Source organism: Lithobates pipiens, unplaced genomic scaffold (assembly GCF_037356315.1).
Source record: "Lithobates pipiens isolate NorthernLeopardFrog02 unplaced genomic scaffold, aLitPip1_a1.2 Scaffold_8, whole genome shotgun sequence".
Classification (NCBI taxonomy): domain Eukaryota; kingdom Metazoa; phylum Chordata; class Amphibia; order Anura; family Ranidae; genus Lithobates; species Lithobates pipiens.
Window position 1 is genome coordinate 610,474,597 of NW_027507903.1, and position 15,732 is coordinate 610,490,328.

Sequence of the window (15,732 nt, forward strand, 5' to 3'; positions counted from 1 at the left end):
TTTAATAAAACTTTATGGGGGAAAAAAAGGAAAACCTACTGAATTGAGTTTATATTATCATTATTAATTGACCCTTATAATCAGGGTTTGTACATCACTGTCTATAAGTACATAAGTATAAATCTGTATGCACACATGTGGAAGGGCCAATATTGTATACAGTAGTATGGAATTAATAACGAAAAAATTCAATAAAATGGACTAAAATAAACTCAATAAAATTCATGAGTATAAAAATTAGAACAGATGTACAGTATTAAGCAAACAATGCACATAAGATGCAGAAAGAAAATAGAGAAATAATTCAAATAATTCTCAAGAACTTGATATGCACTTGTCCCAGTGAACCAACCTATAAGTGGAATCTTGGAACAAAGCTGTTGATAATAGCGATATATTTCTTATGTCTGGATTTTATACCAAGCCAGAACACAAAGACTAGTCTCCTGAAAAGGCGACTTGTGTATTTGGTGTTGCACAATAAAAGGACTCATCTACCATTGAATGAAATACCGGATGTTTGGTCAACTATAATGGAGCATCAGAACCTGTACATGATAACAGGTTGTAGGTGACATATAGTCTAGCATAAATACTTCCAGGTTTAAATATACGTTCACCAGCTGGCCCTGGTTAACCTCTTCAGCACAGGGATAAGAGAAAAGCCCAGGTAAACTGGTGTATAAAGAGCAGGAGCGCTGAAAGCCACACAGCTTAATTGGAACAGCAAGGGCAGCTGGGTGATCTGAGGATTGATCACGCCGCAACATTGGGAATACAAACAACTAATGTCTTGCCAACACAAAGAAGGAAACTACGGAATTGTCAAATTTATGATGAAGGACTATATGCCTAGTATCGGGAGTAATTTAGTGTATATATTTATTAAAAATGTATTTGCCACTATGTTATTGATGGATATTTACATGTCTACAAAAAATCAAGTTCTTCATTAACCACTTGCCGCCTGCCCTATAGGCAATTGACGGTGGCAAAGTGGTTGCATAATCCTGATCGGATGTCATATGACATCGCGGCGATTGTTGATGCGGGGTGTCAGTCTGACACCCGGCAACTATGATCTCAGTAAAGAGTCTCCAACGGAGACTCTTTACCATGTGATCAGCCGTGTCCAATCACGCTGATCACAGTGTAAATAGGAAGAGCCGGTGAGACGCGAGTAGAGGAGAGCCGATCGGCTGCTCCTCTGAAAGGGGGGGGGGTCTGTGCTGATCGATTATCAGCACAGCCCCCCTGAGGATGCCCACACGGGACCACCAGGGATGCCACCAGACCACCAGGGATGCCCAGCAAAAGGTAATCCTCCCTAGACCACCAGGGATGCCAGGCAATACCACAATGGATGCCAATCAGTGCCCATAATGGATGCCAATCAGTGCCCACAATGGGCATTACTGATTGGCATGCATTATTGTTTGGCACTGATTGGCATCCATTAGTACAGTATAACAATACTATGCCGCCTATAAGTGCCCACCTGTGCCGCCTATCAGTGCCCACCTGTGCCGCCTATCAGTGCCCATCCCTGCCACCTATCAGTGCCCACCCATGCCCATCTGTGCCGCCTATCCATGCCCATCTGTGCTGCCCATCCATGCCAATCCGTGCCAGCTATCAATGTAAATTTGTGCCACCTATCAGTGCCCATCCGTGCCGCCCATCAGTGCCACCCATCAGTGCCGCCTATCAGTGCCCATCAGTGCCACCTATCAGTGCCACATATCAGTGTCCATCAATGCCACCTCATCAGTGCCACTTCATTGGTGCCACATAATTGGTGCCCATCAGTGCCGCCTTATCAGTGCCCATCAGTGTAGCCCCATCAGTGCCCATCAGTGAAGGAGAAAACTTAGTTTTGAAACTGAAACAAAAAAAACATATTTTTTTCCAAATTTTCAGTATTTTTTTATTTGTAGCGCAAAAAATAAAAACCGTAGAGGTGATCAAATACCACCAAAAGAAAGCTCTATTTGTGGGAAAAAAATGGTAAAAATTTCATTTGGGTACAGTGTTGCATGACCGCTGAATTGTCATTCAAAGTGCGACAGCGCTGAAAGCTCAAAATTGGTCTGGGCAGGAAGGTGTTTAAGTGCCCGGTATTGAAGTGGTTAATCTCCCTAGCAGTAATCCGGAGTGTGGCCCGGGTGAATTTTCATTAATCAAAAGATTACTGTATCAAATTATTTCACCTTGTTTGTTCCTAGTGCTTTGTCCAGTGCCCTGCATGCAGTTTTATATATATATACATATATATATATATATATATATATATATATATATATATATATATATATATATATATATATATATATATATATATATATATATATATATATATATATATATATATATATATATATATATATATATATATATATAGTGTTCTTTCTGCCTGGAAACTGGAGATGGTCCATGCAAACCAAAAAGTGTCCCTTTACGTCAAAAGTGGTTTTAGACCAGCTAGAAAACAGCAATAATAAATTAGAATCACTTGCAGAATTGAGCGATAGTGATTTGTGTGGAAATTCATCATCAAACACGGAAAGTGACGACAGCGAAAAACCTGCAACTGAGAAAATGTCAGCGTTTTTGATTTGATTACATTATTTAACCACTTGCTTACTGGGCACTTATCTCCCTTCCTGACCAGACCAATTTTCAGCTTTTGGTGCTCTCACACTTTGAATGACAATTACTCAGTCATGCAACACTGTACCCAAATGAATTTTGTGTCCTTTTTTTCCCACAAATAGAGCTTTCTTTTGGTGGTATTTGATCACCTCTGGGGTTTTTATTTTTTGCGCTATAAATGAAAAAAGACCGAAAATTTTGAAAAAAAACGCATATTTCTTTGTTTCTGTGATAAATTTTGCAAATTATAATTTTTTTTTCATAAATTTTGGCCACAATTTATACTGCTACATAAAAATATGTAAAAAAATAACCCAAATTAGTGGATATTATTTGGTCTTTGTGAAAGTTAGAGAGTCTACAAGCTGTGGTGCGAATCGCACAAAATTGATCACATCTGATGTACCGGTGGCCTATCTCATTTCTTGCGACCCGAACAAGTCAGGAAAGTACAAATACCCCCCAAATGACCCCTTTTTTGAAAGTAGGCATTCCAAGGTATTTACTAAGATGCATGGTGAGGTTTTTGATGTTTTTTTTTCCCTCACAAAATTTTCAATGTACGGTAATAGGTTATTTCTCTCACATGGCATGTGTATACCACAAATGACACCCCAAAATACGTTCTGCTACTCCTTCTGAGTATTACGATACCAAATGTGTGAGACTTTTACACAGCCTGGCCACATACAGAGGCCCAATATTGAAATAGCACCATCAGGCGTTCTAGGAGCATAAATTACACATTTCATTTCTCAACCACCTATTACAGTTTTGAAGGCCCTGGAGCACCAGGACAATGGAAATGCCCACAAAGTGACCCCACATGGCACTGACGACACGTGGCACTGACAGATGGCACTGGAGGCAGATGGCACTGGAGGCAGATGGGGCTGACAGATGGGGCTGGCAGATGGGGCTGACAGATGGGACTGACAGATGGGGCTGGCAGATGGGGCTGGCAGATGGGGCTGGCAGATGTCGCTGGCAGATGGGGCTGGCACTGGCAGATGGCACTGGCAGATGGCGCTGGCTATTTGCTCTGGCTAATTGCTCTGGCAAATGGGGCTGGCAGATGGCACTGCGGCTGGCAGATGGCACTGGCGCTGGCAGGTGGCACTGGCAGGTGGCACTGGGGCTGGCGGCACTGGGGCTGACGGATGGCACTGGCGCTGGCAGGTGGCACTGGCGCTGGCAGGTGGCACTGGCAGGTGGCACTGGCACTGGGGCTGGCGGCACTGGGGCTGGCGGCACTGGGGCTGACGGATGGCACTGGCGCTGGCAGGTGGCACTGGCGCTGGCAGGTGGCACTGGCAGGTGGCAGGTGGCACTAGCAAGTGGCACTGGCACTGGCGGCACTGGTGGTGGCAGGTGGCACTGGCAGGTGGCACTGGCGGCACTGGCACTGGGGCTGACGGATGGCACTGGCAGGTGGCGCTGGCAGGTGGCACTGGCGCTGGCAGGTGGCACTGGCGGCACTGACGGCACTGGGGCTGACGGCACTGGGGCTGACGGCACTGGGGCTGACGGATGGCACTGGCAGGTGGCACTGGTGCTGGCAGGTGGCACTAGCAGGTGGCACTGGGGCTGACGGCACTGGCAGCACTGGGGCTGACGGCACTGACGGCACTGGGGCTGACGGACGGCACTGGGGCTGACGGGCGGCACTGGGGCTGACGGGCGGCACTGGCACTGGCGCTGGCAGGTGGCGCTGGCGGCACTGGGGCTGACGGCACTGGGGCTGACGGCAGGCGCTGGCAGGTGGCACTGGCGGCACTGGCACTACTGGCAGATGGCACTGGGCTGACAGATGGCACTGGGTTGACAGATGGCACTGGCACTGGGGCTGACAGATGGCACTGGGGCTGACACTGGCACTGGGGCTGACACAGGCACTGGGGCTGACACTGGCACTGGGGCTGACACATAGATCGCTCTCCCTCCTCACACGCTGTCTCTGTGTGAGGAGGGAGAGACACGGCAATGGGAGATGATCTCATATGTTTACATATGAGGTCATCTCCCATTGGCAGCTGCGATCGCGCTGTGAACGGCCGCTTTGATTGGCCGTTCACGGCGATCTGTATTTGCCTGTCTCCGGGAGACACGGCAAATACAATACTTCCGCAATGCGCGCCCCCGGCGGCGCGCATTGCGGAAGTAAACACCAGGCCGCCCAGGGACGGCCAGGCGAAGGAAGCCGCCCGCTCTAAGGCCGTCATTCGGCTATAGGGCGGGCGGGAGGAGGTTAATAAAATTTATTATTATTATGTTATAATTATTTACAGTTATTTATTATATTATGATTGATGATTTTGTGTTTCAAACTTTATCATACCCGGGATGTCTACTAGAATCTTGTTTGGACAGATTTAAGTGTGTTATTGCTAAGAATTATAGGCCTACAATATAAAACGTCCATACAAAACAATTGTACCACTTTGAGATGCAAAAATCTGACATAATCATACCACCAAGGAGGTTAACCTTTTCGTGCTCAGCCTATAGTAATATGAAGGCTGGGTGGGAGCTTCCTCAAATTACATCCTCCCAGTTGCTCACCTCCTGCGTGCTCTAGCAGCTGCGCTGTGGTTTGGTCTGTCACCCACTGTGACAAATGAACACAGCGGATGACAGATCAGTGTACTAGGCTGGCCCCAGTATCATTACAGTGACCACATAACAGTTGTACACAATAAATGGCTTTCATATATAAATATATATATGTATATATACATATATATATATATATATATATATAAATATATATATATATATATATATATATATGAACTGAAAAAGGGGGTAGCGTTGGGACTTTGAGTGAGGCCTATGGGTGTATGTAATAATATATATAGCATGAAGGTAACCTGAGTGTCACAGACTCCTAGAGGTAGTACATGGTAGTGATCTTAGTAAACATAATTGAGCACTATAATAAGACATTTATGATGTAAAAATACAATCATAAAAAATTCAACATAAGTTGATATAATCATAATACATTTATTGATAAAGAATGAATCACTAAAACATGGTTTGTGACAAACAGTAAAATTGATGGCAAACAATAAATGTATACAATTCAAACATATAATTAGCATGATTAGTACAAACAAAGACCATAATTGGTTAGGATTTTTGGAGCATGGCTTGGCATCTCTGGATGAACACTCAGTGCGTTTCATGGCCATTTGCCAATCGTCAGGCGTTGGATGCAAGCATTATACAATGAAATATTGCATAATTTTAATGGTTATCTAGGTATTTTGCCCTGAAGATGATTAAAAATAAGGGTAGTTGCTTTATTACTTACAAAGCGGCTCATAGATGGAGAACAACTCCAGGGGTGGGATTGAACGGGGGTCTGGTAAAAGTAATCCTACCCGGGACGGAGACAGGGAATAGCCAGATAAAGTCCAGGGAGGACACAGAGTCACAGGAGTGGGTCGACGGTCACTAGGTAGGTATATATAATGAATGCTGGATGCAGGATTGGCAATTGATAAAATCTGTGTAACATACGTAGCACTAACCTCCGAAGGAGCTGCTGGTTATTTTTGGGCTTACAGTTACCTTCCGCTCTCCTTGTTGCACGTCTAGAGGACGTACTGTGGTAGATGACCCAGTAACTTGAGACTGACAATAGATCCACTTGAATGGATTTTATTTGCAAACTTAAACCATTGATCAGTCTTTTAACTTTGGATCAGAGTGTTGGAAAGGAAGTTCAGGTACTCTTAATGTCAAAGTCCAAAAACGTTACAGAACATGCTTACTTTGACTGCATCCAGAGAATAGCAATTCACAGCTGGATGAACACTCAGGTTGGACAGTCCCTCTCTCACAAAGCCTAGCAGCCAACACGGTGCTTACTCAGAAACAAAGTCTTTGTCACAGACGTTGCTGCAGAACATGTAGGGAAACTAAGCTGTAGAACCAGGGGCGTAACTAGAAATCACAGGGCCCCATAGCAAAAGGTTGTATGGGCCCCCCCCCAAAAAAATAAAAAAATAACTAATGCCTTTGAAGAACAGATTACCACACTCATGTGGCACAGTACCCAAGCAACAGCTTAGTGTGTAGAGTTTATACAAATTTTGGAGGGCTGGTGGGTGGATGTTATCTATGTGTACCTGCTTGCAGTATGCCTTGGGCTTTGTCAGTTTCCCACAATACAGTATCCAGTATTTGTCCATAATATAATAAATACGTATATGATGCCATTATACTGTACACTGTGAAGTCTGAATATGATTGCTGCAACTACAGACTGTGTATAAAACTGTCTGTCTACGGCTTGAGCTAGGCAGCAATTATTGCAGAACACACTATCTGACTGACACAATGTGTTACACACATGAGATTGTACCAATTACAGGCCTCACTGATGCTGTTACATATCAGACTGTCTGTACCTTCTTCTCAGCTCTAACTTGAGCCTCCATTCCACACTGCAGACCGTGTGGGACAGCCAGCCAAAGCACTGTGCGGGCTCCTCTGCTCCATTGTGGATGGGACTAGAGGAGGGAACAACATCATGATAAGGTGGGCGGGGAACCGCGCTTGCGCTCAGCACCTCATTGGCTGTCATGGCACCTTTCACTGGGCACACAGGAAGCAGCCTAATTGTTATCGTGATGGGCATTGGCGGGGTCTGACGGGTGGCGGCGTCATCTCCAATTCAATTGGCAGACACAGACATCGCTGATCAGACAGACCGTGAAGTCTGCACACTGCACGGTCAGCAGAGTCTGAACACACAGAGGTATCACTTACATAGTTACATAGTTACATAGTTAGTAAGGTTGAATAAAGACACCAGTCCATCCAGTTCAACCTGAGTGTCTACAGTTGCCCCCATCTCTGTACATTGCACACTCACATCTGTCCCTACCCTCAAGGAGCCCACAATCCAAGGTTATTATACCCATTTATATACTAGGGCCAATTTTTGAACAGAAGCCAATTAACCTACCTGCATGTCTTTGGAGTGTGGGAGGAAACCGGAGTACCCGGAGGAAACCCACGCAGGCACAGGGAGAACATGCAAACTCCAGGCAGGTAGTGTCATGGTTGGGATTTGAACCAGTGACCCTACTTACTGCTAGGTGAGAGTGCTAACCACTACACCACTGTGCTGCCCTCCACTATCACTATGCCGGCGGAGCCGTGGCCGCCGCCGGGCCCCGCAGACTGACATGCCACACTCACATAATGATCCATCCAGGTCAGCCTGCATCCTCCCAGCTGAACTAGGCAGCAGTGCACCAGTAGGCAGCCGCCTAGCGGGAGTTCGCCCTGAATTTACGGGTGAGATGTCAGCATTCCTCATCCACACCAGGCCCCTCTCAGCTGCGGGCCCCATAGCGCCCGCGTGGGTCGCTATGGCGGTAGTTCCGCCACTGTGTAGAACACTTGTAGGGTACCTGGATCTTTCAGCCTGCTTGGCGATATCCACAAGACCGGATTCTCTTGGTTACTTCAGCCCTTCCAGGTTCTTGTTAAGAAAACCAACCCGTGCGTGGTGTTCTTCTAAAGAGTCCTCCCCTGGAATGTTTGAAGTACACTGGGTCTCTCACAGAAACCGGAGACGGCACCCATCCACCTCAGAATCTTCCTCTAATTTTGCCGCCTTGGGCTAGCCAGCCCTGAGGAGTTAAAGTCGGGTGGATCCGCACCCCAGGCCATAGCCATCCTGGGGGCTGGTCAGGAGGACCAGGACCATGTAATCAACACTTCATACTGGACCAGAACCCGGAACCCCGTGACGTCCGTATCTTAAATACCCTCTCCCAGAGGGCACAGCGAGAGGGCCACTCCCACTGATCTGGCTCCGAAAGAGAGTAACTTAAGCACCTGACCAGACCATAGTTCCACGCCTGCCACAAGAGACAGCGCCCCTTGTGGCCAGGCTGAACATCTCACAGTCCAGTCAGACTGATACAGAAGTCAAATTTAGACAAATAAACCCAAACCGAACTGCAGTTTAGGCAAATTTTAATTTTGAAAAACGCTGCTACACATAAATAAGAGAGAGAGGTTAAAGGGAAGAAAAGAGGAGAAAGTGGAGGGAAGGGGGAGATGAGAAATGTAGGGAGGTGAGAGTATGTGTGTGTGTGATCAAAGAAAGTTTGAAAAGTTGGGAAATTTGAATGAATAAATGGGTAAAGTGCCTATTTAGGTGTGTGAAGTGAAAAAGGAACAAGTGTAAATTAATGCAGTCATATACGCACCTAAAAGGTGTATAGGTGTGATTGCTAAAGGTATCCTAATAATAATGATAATAAATAGAACATAATAGGAATATATATAAAAATAAATGAATATAGAGAGAGGATAGGTGTATTTACCTATGGACGAATTTTACTGTTTGTCACAAACCATGTTTTAGTGATTAATTCTTTATTAATGTATTATGATTATATCAACTTATGTTGAATTTGTATGATTGTATTTTTACATCATACATTTCTTATTATATTTCTCAATTATGTTTATTAAGATCACTACCATGTGTTACCCCTAGGAACCTCTCAGGTTACCTTCATTCTCTCTCTATCTATCTATCTATCTATCTATCTATATATATATATATATATATATTTATGGCCCAGAGCCCTCTGACCGATACGGATAAGGATGACAAACAAGGTTAACACAAACTCGCTTACTTGAACCGGACCTGAAAGTGTGCCCTGGCCTAACGTAGGGTATACCAAAATAAGGGGGCATACCCTTGATAGAGAAATGAGTAATAAATGAAATGAAAATGAAATGAAGTGAAATGAGTACTCGCTCGAGGAGTATAATGCTTGAGAAATGCCCTGACAGGGGATGGGTGGGTGGGTATCGCGCACCGGAACCGACGAGGTAGCCAGGCGAACGGGCTGGTTATATACACCACCGGGCTCCACCCATAATTCCAGGCCACCATACTGGCCTTTCCATTTATGGCCCAGAGCCCTCTGACCGATACGGATAAGGATGACAAACAAGGTTAACACAAACTCGCTTACTTGAACCGGACCTGAAAGTGTGCCCTGGCCTAACGTAGGGTATACCAAAATAAGGGGGCAAAAACATACAGGTAGGGAATGCCTTTATTGATTCAAGTTTGTTACTGGGTGAGCTTGACAAAGGCCTGGGCCATCTCTACTTGCGGATTGGGTATGTAACGGGCGAAACAGGTGGACTTCCATCTACCCAACTTTTTGATAACGTGGACCGGGACCCCTTGGCGGGAGGCAGTTGAAGCCGCTCCGATCCGAAATGAATGTCCGGAGTAGTGAGCCGGATTGAGGTGAAGGATGCCCAGGAGTATCCTGACATGCTCCATGAACTGGGCTGCGTTCAGTGGCTTACCGTGGAATGGCAGAAGCGGGCCAGTTCCTGGTTGATCGGCCAGAAGGGTCAACAAGCGGGTGAGCATGGCGACCGGGCACCAGCGGTTGTTAGTTTTATAAAAATGTATGTCCGTCCCTGGGCCGAGCTGCTGCGTCTTGGATACTGCTATATGTAGGATGAAATGGTCTCCGTGCCTGACCAGGTGGTGCTTGCATAGCGTGCGAGCTGAGGGGCTACTGGAGGTAAACTCGCCTGGCCGCAAGAAGCCGTAGAAGGCCAGGTGTATGGCTGCTTGTATAATGATACTAGTGTGGAGTCCGAAAGGTGCAGTGGCCAGAATATCGGACATGTTTCTGAAAACGTCTCCTGTGATAGGCAGGCGTTTGAGGGAAGCCGCAGGCTGGCGTTTCTGGATGCCACGCATGACGGCCCGAATGGCGTGACAAGTGAACAAGGAGGGTTCAGCAGGGTCCTGGAGGGACGTAAAATGTTGTACCCCGGCCAGGTATAGTCGGATCGTGTTGAAGGATAACGCCAAGTCCGAGTGGCAATGGGCAATGAAGGCCAGAACTTGCTTGACCCGGGAGGTCTCTGTGGAGCGAGATGTTAAGAAACGGTTAAAGGCCCTCCAGGCTGTTTGGTAGGCCTTGCGGGTATTGTCTGCGAGGGAGTGATTGATGAGTTGCGTCGCGGCTACTAGGTGAGGGGTTAATCCAGGGTCAGTTGAGACCAGTCCGGGATAACTGCTGACGTTGGTCCGGCTCCGGGCACCTGATCGAAAAAGGAAACTAAGTTAAAGCGGGAGAGGGCGTCCGCTGCCCGATTACATTTACCGGGGATAAAGGCACAATGAACATTAAATTGAAACAATAACGAGAGCTGGACCAGCCGCCGCAGGAAGGACATAATCTCCAGAGACTTGGACCTGCCTTTGTTAATGATTTCCGCAGTGGCGAGATTGTCCGTTGAAAAGGTCACTGTTTGACCGGACCAACTGCGGCCCCACGTATGGGCAGCGGCTACAATGGGGTACAACTCGAATAGGGAGGACGTCTCGGTGAAGCCCGGAATAGCCAGTATCTGAGGAGGCCAAGGGGCTGCAAGCCAGAGGTGGCCAAAAATTGCCGCAAAACCTGTGGAGGCCGCTGCGTCGGTCACGACCTGCGGTGACGAGGAGGACACGGAGGGAATGAATAGGGACACACCATTCCAGGACGTCAGGAATTCCTCCCACATGGCAAGATCAGCTATAGCCGCGGGGTCCAGGCTGAGGATATGCTCCGGGTCTTGTGAATGAGACAGTAGGACTAACAGGCGTGATATAAAAGCGCGACCTTGAGGGATGATGCGCATGGCAAAATTAAGCATACCGAGAAGGGACTGTAACTGCCTCTTGGTACAAGTTCTGGTGCGGGTGAAGTCCCTCATGACCGACCTGATGCGGCTTAGTTTATCCGGGGGGAGGCTGGCCTGCATAGTGCTGGTATTTAAGCTGACCCCGAGGAAGGTGATTGCCTGCGCAGGGCCCTCCACCTTGTGCTCAGCAATCGGGACGTCAAGGTTATTGAAGACCACCCTTAGTTTATCCAAATCCCCTGGAAGGGAGCCAGGTGACTCGACCAGCAGGAAGTCATCCAAATAGTGTATGACTCCCTGGCACTGGGCTACGTGCAGCAAGATCCATTCGAGAGCCTGCGCAAACGAGTCGAAGAGCCAGGGGCTACTCTTGGACCCGAAGGTTAGCTTAGTGGCAAAATAGTAGAGCTCCCTCCATTTGATGCCATGCCAGCACCAGAGAGATAGGTGGATAGGAAGGAGCTTGAAGGCGTCCGAGATGTCGGCCTTGGAGAGCCATGTTCCTGTGCCTGACTTGAGAATGGCCTGGATGGCCATGTCTACGGACGCGTACTTAAGGGAGAACTCCTCAGAGGGGATAAGAGAGTTAAGACTGGGGACAGAGGAAGAATAAGGCGCTGACAAATCGTAGACCAACCTAAGTTTATTGGAGAACTTGCCCTTGACAAGCCCAATAGGGCTGACTCGCCAGGTGTTAAATGGGGGCTTCGTGAAAGGGCCTATGATGAAATCCCGGTCTAGCTCTGCCTGTAATAGCTGGTCGATGGCCTGTACGTCCGTGGCTGCTGACCGCAGGTTCTGGCACTCGTGTGTAAGGTGAGGGAGGGAAATAAGTCCTGTATGAAAGCCCTGAGTAAAGCCCTGGACTAGGTAGGTGGCAAGTGAGGGGGTGGGATGATTGGCGAGGTAGACGCTGAGCCACGACACGTTGACCCGGCTTAGTCAAGATTTTCTAGCCTGCTTGACCTCGCACATGAGCCTGGGATGAGCTCTATTACATCGTGAGCATACATGGAGCAGCCTGCACTGGCTGAAATTGCACGACCCGCTGTTGTAGTTGTTACAGATGGCTGCGCCCCCCAAGGTCTTGACCGGGCGCCCCAGTTTATCCGTCTGCGGCAGGCGTACCGGCGCCGGTAGGGCCTGGGCAGTGCCTGAGGTCGATGGACCGTCTACGGGTGGGGTTGCCACTGAGCTGGCACACCAAGTCGCGGTGTGAGTAGCCGACTGGCAAATGGCACAAAGAGGAGACCGCAGCCCTGCGAAGTGTCGACAGAACAACTCGGTGTCCAAGACACTCCAATCCGTAGGTATCTGAAATTGGGAGAGCCTGGCGGCCGCCTTAGCGGAGAAGGAGCGGTGATAGTCATAAAATGCAAAACCGCCGTATTTGTACCCCAGGTCAACTACTACGTGGAGGTAACGATCCAGTTCCTCCCTCCTGCCGGGGGAGGCCGAGCAGATGACATCCCTCAGCATGCCGAAGGCCAAGGTGAACTCGGTGACTGAAAGCTTCCTGTCCAGCCTGGGGTCTTTGGCTTTGAGGACCACCGACACGTCCCCCCAAGTGTAAGCTTTATTTTCTGCCAGCTCATGAATGGATATCAGGAGTGAAGCCAGATTGACGTCCTTTCCCTCTAGGATGTCCTTCCTGATGTTGGCTGATATTAAATGAGAAGGGTACACTACTGGTGTACACCCGGGGGTACCTGCGCTGGTGTTCTCCACTGCTTGTAAAGCTGGTGTAGGAGGAGAAACAACTGGGCGGGTCTCGAGGAGGGCCACCCGACTCTGAACCTCTGACATTGAGGTCGTCAGGGATGACACCAGCGTGTGAAGCTGCGTGATGGAAGCAGCGATAGAGCCCAGGGAGGCCTGCTGGACACTATCCTCAACCGCGGCTGGGGGAGGAAAAAGGAGCCCGAAGAGCTCGGCCTTTCTGGCTGTAGCTGGGAAGGGTACACCCCTACGCCTCAACTCGGCTGTCAGCCTTGGAATGGTCCATGATCTGAAGGACCTTTGGCTGCCGCTCTCTGAGACGAGAGACGGGGACAACGGAGCCGTGTAGTCCTCGCTGCCAGCCTGGGACATGGTGGCAAAATCCAGGCTTGGTGAGCCTATTAATCCTAGGGTCCGGGTTTTTCTCCTACACGGAACCTAAGAGGGTGACATGGATTACAAGACTCGTAGGAGACTCCTAAGCAAACATTTTTTTTTCTTTTTTTTTTTTTTTTTTTTTTAGAGAAGGATACTACCGCTTGTGAGCGTTCCCTTCCCAGAAGATTCTCTTACCTAAGGAGGCACCGTCCGACCCGGTGCAGGTTGGACCTACTGAAAACTCGACTGATCTGAGGAGATGAAGGTGAGTTTGTATGAGACTCCTATACCTGCAGAGAGATGTCTAGCTAAATAGTGGAGGTAAGACTTGAAATGTGATGGAAGACATAACTGAAACGAGCTACATAAATAAAACGAGCAGACAACTGAATTTAGAATAACGTGCATATGGCGACAGAGACGTGACTTGGTTGCGCCGCAGATGCAAAATTTCCTTTCCTTCCCTTTCCCCATTTTTTTTTTTTTTTTTTTTCCTTTTGTTTCTAACGCAAATTGCACATAGAACGTGGGGCTCAAGCGAAGGTGGACCCTGCCACGTGGAGCTCAGGCAGGGGGGTGAACCCCGCCACGTGGAGCTCAGGCAGGGGGGGGGGGGGCCTGCCGCGTGGAGCTCAGGCGGGGGTGGAGCCCGCCACGTGGAGCTCAGGCAGAGAGGGGGGGGGGGGGGCCTGCCGCGTGGAGCTCAGGCGGAGGTGGAGCCCGCCACGTGGAGCTCAGGCAGAGGGGGGGGGCCTGCCGCGTGGAGCTCAGGCGGAGGTGGAGCCCGCCACGTGGAGCTCAGGCAGGGGGGGGGGGGGGTCTGCTGCGTGGAGCTCAGGCGGGGGGTGACCCCGTCACGTGGAGCTCAGGCAGGGGGGGGGGGGGAACCCCGCCACGTGGAGCTCAGGCGGGGGGGGAACCCCGCCGCGTGGAGCTCAGGCAGGGGGGGGGGGGGGAGGGGACCCCGCCGCGTGGAGCTCAGGCAGGGGGGGGGGAGCCTGCCACGTGGAGCTCAGGCAAAAGGGGGGGGGTACTGAAATGAGGTGTAGCAGCTGGGCGCAACAGAACGAATCGATGCATAAGGAATGCGATGGGATTCGAATTGGAGCGTAATAAGTGACAGAAATGATATGCCATGACAAAGACTAGAATCAAGGACCTGACAGAAATGATAACATGGTTAGAAGTGGCAGAAATGAAATGATTCGACATAACCGACTGGCATGATTGAAATGACTGCAATGATTGACATGGAAAGAAATGACCTGACGGACATAGTACAAACGGTATGAAATGATTTTTTTTTTTTTCCTTTGAACAACCTGAGATTGACATTGCCCGGACTGCTCAATTTAGCGTGACAAGCAGACAGCTGTGCTTTCGAAACGGTTCGATCGATTCGAACACGACGAAATGAGTCGTTCGGTATAGCAATGACGTGCTACGAAACGAAGTGCCTGTCGGCACGAACGACAAGTACCGAAAAGGTGACAACGACTTCTTCGAAGAAGGGGTAGTGACATGAGGTATCGAATATAAGTTAAGACGTTCGTGTAATCTAGAGTGAGTGGTTCGTGAGTTCCGGAATCTAGTTTACGTGACTTAATAACACATGAACGAAAAGGGTGCCGAAGCCCTACCTGCGACAGCCGGCCCAGACGTGTTGTACGACAACGGAAAATTCGATTTAGAGTATAGCGACTCAGACGGCAACCAGACGGACGCTGACGAACGACAAGGCTTTGTCGACACAAGGCGGACGAAAACGTGGAACTCACGAACCCGGCTCACTGTAAAGTCTTGTGGATAGTCGGCCCTTGATTTCTGACGTATCAGATATCGCGCACCGGAACCGACGAGGTAGCCAGGCGAACGGGCTGGTTATATACACCACCGGGCTCCACCCGTAATTCCAGGCCACCATACTGGCCTTTCCATATATATATATATATATATATATATATATATATATGTGTATGTATAAATATATATATATATATATATATATATATATATATATATATATCCCCCTCACAATGAGCCAATGGCTTCAGCGGCGCATGCGCACAAGGGATTCTCGGCCGAAAGTCCGGCAGATGCCAGACCTTGCCGGGAAGAAAACTCCTGTGTGCTTGCCACTCACAGCGCCGGAGCCACGATACCCAGAAGACACGCTGAGGGAACATGTCAGCTCCCTCGGCGTGAGAGGCCGGCGCCTCGTACTAAGATAAGTATTTCATAATGAGCTAGTATGCGGTGCATACTAGCTCATTATGACTT